This window comes from Ananas comosus, linkage group 21 (assembly GCF_001540865.1).
Source record: "Ananas comosus cultivar F153 linkage group 21, ASM154086v1, whole genome shotgun sequence".
In the NCBI taxonomy this organism is placed as follows: Eukaryota; Viridiplantae; Streptophyta; class Magnoliopsida; order Poales; family Bromeliaceae; genus Ananas; species Ananas comosus.
This window is the reverse complement of record NC_033641.1, coordinates 1,490,000-1,503,818: the sequence shown is the minus strand read 5'-3', so window position 1 is coordinate 1,503,818 and position 13,819 is coordinate 1,490,000.

Genomic DNA, 13,819 nt, shown 5'->3' with positions numbered 1-13,819 from the left:
AAATAAAAAATTCTAAATTCTTATTAATTTCCTGGTTGCATCAATATGTCAATACTTGATTTATATCGAATTACTTATATTCAACCATGCAAGATGATAAATAGTCTAATTAAATGCAATTTGAAAATTTTGCATCCAAATGACATAAAAAGAAAATGTTTGTTTTTTATATGCATATGTTTGGTAGAAACATTTGATCCAATAATATTATTTCTATATGAAACAATTGTTGTATGAAGGTAGAATTTTTTTTTTTATGAAAAACATTTTTAAAATTTTTCATCTGTTTGCTTTCCAAAAAAACTAGCATTTTTTGGAAAGATGTTTCCAAATTTTATAAAAAACTAGTATTTTCATTTTCTAGATTTTTTTTTTTAGAAAAACGAAAATACTATTTTTTCTTAATCTTTTTTTAAGTTTCTTCCTATGTTGAATTATAATAGAAATATGTGTCCAATGCTAAATTTTGACATTTATATTCTCATCCTATCAAATCCAGTATCGAATTTGATCAGAGTTTAGCCTAACCACTTTCACCTCTACCTGAGGTCCATCTTGTTTTATTCTTCTGGATCTTAGTCCCATGACATATGTGGTCCAAAAATATTATATAACTTGGTGGATTTCAAAATGGATAACATACGAGCAAAAAAAAAAAAAAAAAAAAAATACTAGTTCAATTATTTGTAATAAAACTGAAATCTAACAAAGAATGCGTATTCGGATACGAATATGTACGTCAAATGCTAAATTTTGACATTCATATTCACATCCTATCGAATCCAGTGTCGAATTTGATCGGAGATTATCCTAGCCACTTTTACCCCACCTGAGGTTCCGTCCTAGTTTATTCTTTTGGATCTTAGACCCGTGACATATGCACTCCAAAAACTTTATATTTATATTAATTTGGTAGGTTCCAAAATTTATAACCTACAAACAAACAAAAACAAAAACAAAAACATTAAAAGAACATACTGGTCCAATTATTTGCAATAAAACTGAAAATCCAACTTAGTATATTTGTCTCTGTTCTCTGTAGTTGTTTGTTTTGTAATAAGGTAAAAACATACAAATTAATAATTGGACCAATATGATTTTTAACAAAATTGTATCTGCATTCTTTCTTTCTTTTTTCCGGGTGAGAATATAAATGCGGATATATGTGGGATGCTAAATTTTTATTTATCATATATGGTGAAATCGCATTCAGATTCAGATATGGCTCGAATTTGTAAATGTGAATTATAATTAGAACGAATAAGATAATAAAAAGATTCACACTCGTATTCAAACTTTATGTACATATATGTTATTCAATAAAATTTAATATTTAACAAATATAAATATAATTTTAACATAAAAAACATAATAACATAAACAAAGAATACGATATAAAACCACTTTATATATCCCTAAGGCCCTTACAATACAACATATATTAACATCCCTTTATCTCGAAAGGATGAAAACAGTCGAATAGTACTACTGTTGGATATTTTTAAAAACCTATATTCAGATCCATATATTTTTGATATTTTTTCGCATGCGAATTTAGATACGAATATATGTCGAGCGCTAATTTTTGACATTTATTTTTGCATCCTATCGAGTAGGATATCAGATTCGATTGGAGTTTACTCTAACCACTTTCAATTGTATTACAACATGCCATGTGATTGGACAAATATTTGCCCCTTAGGCAAAGTAAAAGAAGCCTATTGGCCAAATGAAGAGCTCTCTATATATAAATATTTTAAAAATTAGATCAATAGCAACACAAAAATATTATTAAGGATCACCAGTTTCATATAGCAGGTAGACCTGATAAACGGGCGGGTTAGAAAACCCACGGACGGGTAGTTCTACTTGTAGGTCATATAAGCATGGGCAAAATCTATCAGTAAATATTTTTGATAGACAACATTTTTACCCATATCCGCCCCCAGGCGGGTGGGAGTATATGGGAATTATCCGTATGACTTTTTCTTTTTTCTTTTTGTTCCAATACTTTTTAAATACAATATATATATATATATATATATATATATATATATATATATATATAATTTATAAAAATATAACATAACTTATTACTTGAATTTTCATAATATATAATAAATAATATAAATTTCAAAGTGTATAGATTATGTAGTATAAAGTATTTTATCATTTCAAATTTTAATGGTAAAAAATTAATAAAATTTTCATGATTATAGAGTCAATATTAAAAATTAATATATTTTAAATTTAAAAAATATATGTGGGTACTCATGGGTATTTGGAAGTTGTTCAAAATGTCCATAACTTAACAAATATCCATCTGTTTTACCAATAATTTTTTAGTAAGAAAAACTAGTATCTATACCCGCAAATTTGTGAGTAACTCGCAGGTACTTACGGGTACGAGTAGAGATTGCACGTCTGTCAATGGATTAACTATTAGCTAAACTAGTGATATATCAGTATGACGTCATAAATATTTAATTATTATTTTTAATTTTATTTTATAAAAATATATATTATTATTTTAATATCATACTTAACTGTAAAATACTTATTTTCACAAATAAAGTATATACAAATTTTTATTTTTTACAAAATTTTGTCTATGCTAATAGAAAATAATATAGGTAAGTTGATTTTAAGCCGGTGGATTATATTATAACTTGATCCAAAAAATTTCAGCCGGTTTGATTAAAACTGATCTGGTTCACCAGTTTGATGGTTGAACCACTAGTCTGAATGGTTAAAAATGGATGTTTAATTCATCAAGTTCAAATTGTTAAACAAATTGATTTATAAACTGAGTCATGATCAGATCAGTCGAACCGGTCTATTCAATCTGATTTTCAAATCATTGACCAAAACTATGGTCCATTTGTATATAGCCATGTAACCATGCATGTAAACTACAACATTTTATGTTTGCCGCACAATTAAAATTTCAACTATCATAATTAGCCACCTAACTATGTATACAATCAGTTTAAAGTGAGTAACATTATCCAAATAATTGGAAAAAAGAAACACTTAGCTAAGGATGAGAGTGATTAGGATAAACTCCGATCGAATCCGACACCGGATTCGATATGATGTGGATATGGATGTCAAAATTTCGTATTCAACATATATTCGTATCCGAATTCACTTTTAAAAAAAAAATAAAAACAAGTATGGATTTATGGATGCGAATATGACTTTTTAAAAAGATATGATTTTTTCACCGCTAAGAAATAAGAGGGATGTTTTTTTTTTTTGAGAGAGAGAGATAGTTAGCATGTTATTCACTTTGTTTATTTTATTTAGAAATAAACTTGGCTAAAAATGTGAATCAACTAGGATTCGAACTCAGGACCTCGGGTACTAACCACCGAACCTTTTGCCACTTGCACTAAAGACGGTCAATGTATCCTTTCTAAATTTTAAACTCCAAATATTACGTAATACCGATGTAGGAAAATAATGGAACACGGTTACATACCTGCGCCATTTGTAATGCTGATCAAACACAGTAATCCTGCGCCATTTGTAATGCTGATCAAACACAGTAATCCTGCGTCATTTGTAATGCTACATTACCGATCCTATTACATACCGGATGAGCCAAACACAGTAATCCCGACAGGATTGCCTATAATCCTGCCAGGATAATTCGAACCAAACGCACCCTTAGTAAAATATCCAACTGCATTTGACCTCCCTGTTAAATAGAAGGCTAAATTACATAAAGCTTCTCTCTGAACACCTGCTTTTTCACTTTTTTTCCTGTCATTCAAAAATCTACACTTTACCCCTTAAAAAATAAAGAATGTTCAAGTGGTACAGATCATATTCAACGATGCCAATCATCAATTTAGAACTTCTATCATCAAAAATAAAAAGATAGCAACAGAGTCCGTTTGCTACTAATAGCATTCCAACTGATCATCTCTTTCTCTCTATCTGAGCACATCTTTTTACCTCTTATCCCTTCACGAAGCTAATGCCGCAGCTGTATTAAAAATGTCTTAAAATCACAAAATACCAGATGAGAAGTTATTAGTCACTCTTAAATTTTGCGATTTTTATTTGAATATTGGAGTATTTGTAGAATATAATCTGGAAACGCGAAATGTCTTAGAATTCTCATAGACTATGAAAATTTCTCATTTTGCTCCTTCGATGCTACAAAATAGTGATGAGACAATCACCAGACGATGTGAATTCACCAAACGATGTGAAGCTCATCTTATATTTCTGGCCGATAAACTTGCTCTGATACCAAATGTAACAATCCGAGCCTACTAGTGATAATAACTCGTTGAGTTCAAACCATAATTCTTATATATTCAATCATAATTATGTTCTTATCTGATTATGACTACTGAGTTGTCACACTCGCATCCTATTGAATCCACTGTTGAATAGGATTAGAATTTATCCTAACCATTTTCACCCCTACCTGAGGTTCCGTCTTTGTTTATTCTTTTGGATCTTAGTTGTAACGATCCGACCCGCTGGCAATAATAACTCACTAGCCCAAAACCACCAACCCAGAATATTTAAGTCCAGTTATTATATTTAGCCTAATCAAACTTGTATACCCCGCATCTAGCCATAATTATCCGATATGGATTATTGGAATGTCATGTTAGTCCCGTGACATATGCGGTCCAAAAACTTTATATAATTTGGTGGGTTTCAAAATTGATAACCTACGAACAAACGAAATAAAAAAAAAAAAAAAAATGCTGGTCCAATTATTTGTACTAAAACTGAAAATCCAACTAAGTGTATTTGTCTCTACTCTCTATAGTTGTTTGTTTTGTAATAAGGTGAAAACATACAAATAAATTGGACCAGTATGTTTTTTTTACCTTATTTCTTATAGAGAGCAGTAGGGGTGAAAATAGTCTAATACAATCCAATTTTTAACAAAATCTATCTACTTTTATTTTTTTCTGGATGTGAATTCGGATCCGGATGTATGTCGGATGCTAAATTTTTATTTACCATATTCGCTGAAATCGGATTCTGATTCAGATATGGCTCAGATTTATATTGGATATTACTCGGATAACAATAAATACTAATATGTATAAATGAATATGAACTAGAATTAATAGGAATAACGCACTAAAGGTTTAAAATATATATAATTTTAACATGAAATACATAATAAAATAAACGAAGAGCATGGTATAAACCCACTTTATCTTCAAGGCCCCTAAGATATGTATTAACATCTCTTTATCTCCTAACGACGAAAACAATCGAATGTAGTCAGATTTTTTTAAAAAAATCTAACGATGAAAACAGTCAAATACAATTAGATTTTTTTAAAAAACTATATTCACATCCAAATTATTTTTTTAATATTTTGTAGATATAAATTCAAATACAAATAAATGTCAAATGCTAAATTTTGACATCTATCCTATCGCGTGCGGTATCGGATTTTTTAAAAAAACCTAACGATGAAAACAGTCAAATACAATTAGATTTTTTTAAAAAACTATATTCACATCCAAATTATTTTTTTAATATTTTGTAGATATAAATTCAAATACAAATAAATGTCAAATGCTAAATTTTGACATCTATCCTATCGCGTGCGGTATCGGATTTGATTGGAGTTTGCTGTAACCACTTTCGCCCCCGGAGAGTAGAGACAAATATACTTAGTTGGATTTTCGGTTGTATTACAACATGTCACGTGATTGGACAAATACTTGGCCCTAACGCAAAGTAAAAGAAGCCTATTGGGCATATGTAGAGCTCTCTATATGTATCAATATTTTAAAACAATCGAATAACGATCCAAAAATATTAGGGTAAACTTTAAATACCATTTCTGTAATTTCGTACTTTCTTACTTTAGTACTTTGTGGTTTTGTTGATATTAAAAATTAACACGCCGACGTAACCCACGTATGAGCCAAAGAAATAAGCACACATGATACATCAGGAGTCGGCAATAAGGCGCCTGAAGGTTAAGAGTGTTTAGGCGGAAACGGTTGAGAAGTGGAGCATAACTTCCATGATCATGGCTCACCACTTCCCTCACTACTATAACCAACCAATAATGTGGGCTGATAAGATATTATAAATAGTAACTTTGAAACCTATAATAGAGGTCTTTCTCTCCCCTGAACAAGAAGACCACCGCATTTTCAATACCTTTATTTTTCTGCATTTATCACTTTTCTAGGAGTAGTTTACATGTAATCTTTTTAATCCGCATTTACTGCTTTTTTAGGGGTAGTTTTTAAGTTAGATATCTGGAGTCTGTATGCCCTACGGGCTCACTCTGTTGTAATCTAGATTTTCAGAATCTGTATGTCCTTCGGGCACACTCTGTTTTGTATGAGTTCCCAACTTTATTTTAATATATAAAGATATTTGGCTCTTTCAGCCGACCAGTCACTGTGTATTCCATCTATTCGGCTCTTCAGCCGACCAATCGCTGTGTATTCCATCTATTCGGCTCTTCAGCCAACCCAAAGTCTTTGTGCAATCTGTACATTCGGCTTATCTAGCCGAACTGTTTTTACAGTAAAGGGTTTCGAACTTGGCTGATCTGATCCCTCATCAGCTGAATCGCTTTCCTAAGAGGATCTTTGACCATTTCTAAGCGAAGGAAATTCGGCTCCCAACAGGTTTAAAGTGTATCGAGTTAGTGTCCCGTGATTTTATTTTTATCTTTTCGTCAGCCTTTCCATTAATATTTCGTTAAATTATATACAAAAAACTTTAGATATCACATCTAGGTTTATCGAATATTCACGTTAGTATCCTTTAGTTTTAACTTTGTTACTGATTTAACGAAAAAAAATTAGTAAAATCAATAATAAAAGATAAAAATAAAATCATAGGGCACTGAATTGACACACTTTAAACCACAGAGTATAAAAGTGAGAAAGTGTGAAACCATAAGGATGGTATTTGAAGTTTTCCCAAAATATTATTAAGTTAAACATCACTAGCTCAATAGTGGATTAGTCATTGATTGAATTAGTAATGTCAACATGACATCATAAATATTTAATTACTATTTTTAATTTTATTATATAAAAAAATACATGTATCATTATTTTAGTATGATACTTAATTATAAAATATTGATATTTTAATTAAATTAAGTAGATATAAGTTTTCAAATTTTATCTTTTATAAGACTAATTGTGCTAATGAAAATAAAATCTTTAAGCGGTTGAATTTTAATATAACTTGATCAATAAAACTCGACTAGTTTGATTAAAACTAGTTGAATTTCCTATTCGAACAGTTCAAAGTGAATTTTTTTTTTTTTATTTATAAGGTTCAAAGAGTTGAACCAAACTGCTGCACAGACTGGGTCACGGTCAAACCGATCGAATGAGATATATTTACTATGTATGTAATCCACAAGAGTGGCCCAAAATTGGGGGAGAAACAAGATTAAAAATATAAAAAGGTGTATTTTAAATTCGGGTTCACATAAAAATTGGATCAGATAATGGTTAGAACTAAGGGAGTGTTTGTAATGTTTAAATCAGATTTAGACTTGATTATGGATAATATGTTGGGTTAGGATTCGAACCGATTTATAATAAAATATCCAGATCCCTATTTGATTTGACCCAATTGTAAATAAAGTGTCTATAAATTTTAAAAGTAGATGTACTACTATGGTCTTGTTTCGCCTAAATTCTGAAAAATTAATTTGAGTTTGAAGAAATAATTTTGATTAAAAACTGCAGAGTATTTGGCTAAATTTGAATTTTAAATTTTAATATCTAAATTTAAAATTTTAAAATTTAAATTTAAAGTTTAAAAATTAAAATTAAAATTAAAATTTAAAAATTCAAATCTAAAATTAAAAATTTGAATTTAAACTTTAAAATTTGAATCTAAAAATGAAAGAAAAATTAAAAATATGAGTGTAAAATTAGAATAAAATTTCAAGAAGCAGGTTTTAGCTATTTCTAATTTTGGGTCTTAAAAAAATTAGAAAATTGATTCTAAAAATAAGAATCGGATTTTAAAAACGAGATTGTCAAATACTCTATATATCTTTTTCAACTAAAATTTATGAAACTTTAAAAAATTGAATATAATTTTATTTTGCCATTAGTTTTGAAATAATATAGCAGTTGAAGCACTTATATATCCCTTTACCATTTCTTAATCACTAAAAATTACTCACCATATCCATATTTTTTTCAGAAAAATTAATTTAAATTTGAGCAATGGATTAAACTAGAAATTATCATTAAGAATCTCAATTAAAACAATTTCAATAAAATTTCAGTAATTACTACTGTAATTTACCCTTCTCAACTTTTATAATCCTATGTATCACTAGAGGTGTCAACGAGCCGAACACGAGTTGGCTAGTTAAAGTATCGAATCTAAAAATTCAGTTCGTATTTGGCTCATTTATTAACAAAAAATACGAGTTAGTTCACAAGCAACAATTTAAATTATGAGATATTACTTATTATATTTTGATTTAATATTTGAAAATTTACTTATAATTAAATAGGCTATTTTATAATTGGATTTTATATCAAGGCCAATTGGGCTAAAACTCGAATAATTAATAAAGATTTATTATATATATATATATATATATATATATATATATAGAAATTTAGATTCTTCTACACCGTTAAACTCCAAACTCGTCATAATAGCCATTGAAAATTGACAATTTTGAAATAGTTTGATCATGAAGTAAACTATGTCGAAAAAGTATAAAATTTTATTTCTAGAAACTTTAAATACCCTAGATCAGTTTTAACGGTGTGGATCGTTGATTTGAACGCCCTAAGATCGAAAACCAACACTATAGTACCGGAGCTCGGTACTATAGATAGTATAGTAGCCTAATTATATAATATAATAAATCTATCTATATACCGAGCTCCGGTACTATAGGTTGGTTTTCGATCTTAGGGCGTTCAAATCAACGATCCACACCGTTAAAACGATCTAGGGTATTTAAAGTTTCTAGAAAAAAATTTTATACTTTTTCGACATAGTTTACTTCATGATCAAACTATTTCAAAATTGTCAATTTTTCATGTGCATATTATACGAGTTTGGAGTTTAACGTGTAGAAGATCTAAATTTCTACAAATTTTGATAAAAAATACTTTAAACTATATAGATATTAAGGCTAACATTCTTGATCTGAATTTAAAAGTCCTATACTCCAAATTTTAAAGATTATTAAATTTCTCACCGTCCATTTTGATATATTTATTAACTAAGTAAACGATATCGAAAAAAACTAAAATTTTATCCTAAGAAATTCTATACCCTAGATCATATTTAACGGTGTGGATCGTTGATTTGAACGCCCTAAGATCGAAAACAAACACTATAGACCGGAGCTCGTACTATGGATAGTAATATAGCTAATTATATATATTATATATATATATATATATATATATATATAATAATATATATATATAAAATATATATATTCGAGCTATTATCGAGTCGAACACGAAGCAGGCTGACCTCAGCTCGTGTTTCGTTCGTTTATTAAACAGATAAAAATTCAGCTCGGTGTCGGCTCATTTACGAAGCAAACATTCGATCTCGAGCTTCATTTCGAGCCGAACAAGAGACTGACTTCGCGAACGAGTGATGTTGATTTTCCACCCTTTAGCAAGACCGATTAAAATAAAAATTATTGTTGAATATCTTAATTTAAACAATTTCAATAAAAATTTCAGAAATTAATAGTGTAATTTACCTCATGTGATGGAAGTAGGTGACCCATCCATATCATGACAACCAATTAAGGAGTCCTTAAGCCCCCCCTCTCTCTCTCTCTCTCTCTCTCTCTCTCTCTCTCTATATATATATATATATATATATATATATATATATATATATATATGTAGCAAGTTCAATAGCTAGATTGAGCTGCAAAAATAAAAGAGTAAAAGAGATGGGAAATAAGAGGTGCAGGCCTTCCTTTTTCCTTCTCTATGTAGTTGCTATTTTTATTAGTGTACTACTACTTTTAGTTGGTCGAGTTGCAGCTGCAGCAGTTGAACCTAATTCTAGCAATGCAGTGCATCGCGCACATCTTATTGCTGAGGAAGAGGAGGGCGAGGTGGAGCTCGCGGTGTATCCGGAGACGCACCGAAGGATCCTGGCTGCCCTCAACTACAATTCCGTCCTTAACGCAGACAAAGCAGCTTGCGGCAACTCCTGCGGTGGGCGTGGCGAATCCTACACTGGCCGGGGTTGCAACCCCGGCGCCTACTATTGCCGTGGATAGCTGAGGAACTCCTAGTTTTGGAGTAGTAGAAGTTGTACGGGGACCCTCGACTCTCCTCACGGCGACACACTCTAATCGATCTATCGTGCATCAGATGCAACGCGCAAATCTTAAAGCAACTTAGATGGCAAATCAGACGGTCTCACCATCTGGAGGTCCCTGCATAACTTTCGTTTGTTTGTTTGTTTGTTTGTTTGTTTAGTTTGTACTTAAAATTGGTGGTCATTAATTATGTGCTCTTCCTAAGAAATAAATTTGGCATTGTTGATCATGGATTGAAGTTTCCAGCTAAATATTATGAATTGTTGACCTTTTACGTTTCCAATATTGCAACTTGGTTCTTGTACTTAATAATTAAGTACTATTTATTATTTGTTTCTAAACTTTTTCATATATTGCATTTTCATTCGTGACCAAAATGTGGACTTTTAATTCTCCTTCATTACTCTATATATATAAATGAGAAAGATTAGGGACCAAAATGTTTAACGATAAAAATATAAGAATAATGTCACAATGTTAAAATTGAATGATTTTCTAGGATTGAGTGGGTGTTTGGTTGAATAATATGATCTAACGGATGAAAATAATCAAAAGGGTAGATCTAACGGTGGAAAACTTGGTAGCACCAAGTGCTTCGTACTATTAATAGCATAGTAGCCGGACTCTATATATATATAGAGTGAGGCTACTATACTCAGATGAGTATAGAGCCCTTTGTACTTATAACTTTTCGGCCGTTCGGATGAAAAAATGTGCGGTTGGGATGAAAGTGCTTACGGTTAGGTTGATAGTGGGTCCCATAGGATTGAGTGGGTGGTTGGTTGAATAGTATAATCTAAAGAGTGAAAATGATTAAATGATAGATCTAACGGTAAAAAATTTATCAGTACAAAAGGCTCTATACTTATAAGAGTATAGTAGCCGAACTCTCTCTCTCTCTCTCTCTCTCTCTCTCTCTCTCTCTCTCTCTCTCTCTCTATATATTACTAAGCGCTTTGTACTATTCAGTTTTCTGCTGTTAGATCTAACAACAGAAAACTTGATAGCACCAAATGTTTGGTACTATTGATAATATAATAGTCGGACTCTATATATATATTAGTAGATCTAACAGCAGNTTAACATTACAACTACTAAAGCTTTAGTTAGCAGATATATTCTTCTAAAGCTTCAAAATATGCAAATGTATTCTGTGGTTGTTGGACTATTATTAGTTGATTGTTAATTATCGCCTTTTGGACTATTAGCTTGCCCTTGTAAAAAATTATTTTTTAGAAAAAAAATTTATAGTTTCTAATTTATAGCTCATGTGGAATGACATAAAAGTTGTTACAAAAATATTATAATTGATTAATAATTTTTAAATATAATTAAAATGATATTTATCAAATAATAAAATGATCATTTCGTAAAAGAAAAGTCAATTTTAACGGATCAATTAATAGTGAGGTCTACCCGTCAATAGTCAAAATATTAAGGGAAAACTTCTAAAAAAACCCCTATGGTTTCGCAGTTTCGGACTTTACCCCCCTATAGTTTAAAGTATATCAATTTGCCCCCCTGATTCGTTCTATCTTTTCGGTAGCTTTTTCGTTAATATTTCATTAAACTATATACAAAAAACTTTAGATACCCATCTAGATTTATCAAATATTCACTATAGTACCCTTTAATTTTAACTTTATCACTGATTTAAGAAAAACAAATAATGAAATTATAAGAAAAAGAGAAAAAAAAAATCACAGGAGGACAAATTGATACATTTTAAACCACAGGGGGGCAAAGTGAAAACTACGAAACCACAGGGAAGGTTTTTGAAGTTTTTTCAAATATTAACAATAAACATTATTTTCATAATATCAATAATATTCTATCTCCACCTTATCACTTAAGTACTTTGTAGTTTCAACTTTGTAGTTTCAATTCTTATTTTTCATTATACTATCGGTTAACTTTTTTCTTTAAAACAGTCACGTGCGGCGCACATGCTTCATGTATCTTCGCTTTTCACTGTTGGGGACTCATATAAAAAACCACTTACATTAAAAATCTCATGCCATTTTAAATTCCTCATAACTTTTGTGTCAACCTTTGCAGAACATCTTTAACACATGTATGTTACACATGACTAGTTTAATTAACAAACAAGTTAACTAAAGATACCAAAAAAAAGGAAAACTTCAAAAAGCCTCCCGTGGTTTCGTAGTTTTTCACATTGCCCCCATGTGGTTTAAAATGTATCAATTTGCCCTTATGTGGTTTTGTTTTTCTCTTTTTCTTATCAATTTTATTATTTTTTTTCCTTAAATCAATAATAAAGTTAAAATTAAAGGGTACTAAAGTGAATATTTGATAAATCTAGATGGGTATCTGAAGTTTTTTGTATATAATTAACGAAATATTAAAGAAAAAACTACCGAAAAGATAAAAACGAAATCACAGGGGGACAAATTGATACACTTTAAACCACAGGGGGGCAAAGTGAGTAACTACGAAACCACTGGGGGGTTTTTTGAAGTTTTCCCAAAAAAAAAAAAATAGAATAATTAAATGATATAATTAAAATTATAAAATACAAAAATAAGAAAAAACTATTACCTGTGTGCCAAATTCTTATTATACATTTTTTTTCACAGCCACTACAATAGCCCAATTAATTAACCCCTTTTCCAACCATCCCAACGAGTTGAGCTCCTATGCTTTTAAGTACAAGAGCTCAACGTATTTGTAATTTTTTAATTATTAAATTATCTCAAGATTCATACAATAATAATAAAAATATAACATAATATATCCTTAATAGTATTATACGATTCTTAAAAATATTTGACGATTACAAAATTATAAATATAAATGCGAGCTCAGCTATGGTATTTTTAAAAATACCAAGAACTTGGTGCTTGTAAGTTTTTCACTGTTAGATTTTTTTTTTTTTTATCATTTCTATATGTTAAATCAAATTATCAACCAATCATTCGCTTAACCTTAAAAAATTACTATCATCTTAACCGCATATTTCTTAATGGGTTAATTACATACACGTTTCCGCAAACATAATGAATTGCAGATATATTCCTGTAAAGTTCAACTTTCATAAGTTATTCCTACAAAAGTCCTAATGTATTCAAATATGTCACTCTTGTTAGTATCCGTTCGAGAACCGTTTTTCTCTTTCGAGTTGCTGGAGCGGACGGCGTCAACGACGTCCCGGAGCTCGTCGGATCGGCGGCATCGGCGGGAGGTACGTCGCCCTGTACGCCCCGATCGCATGCAGCATCTCCCCGATCTCAAACTTAGAGAGCATGACGATGGTGGATCCCGCCCCCAGAAGCCCCGTGGCGAATGCAGGTCGAGCTCCAATCCTACAGTATGTCCATCTCCGCCGCGCACACCAGGGTTCGCGAGAGCTGCCACCGAGCCAGCGCCACTTGATTGCACCACGGATGGTCCCGATCGCACTCACACGGCAACACTAGCAGCCAGTGGCTGTCCGATCTCCCTAGGCTGAGTATCGACCCCCACGTCGGCGCACTCTCCTCCTCCGACCTC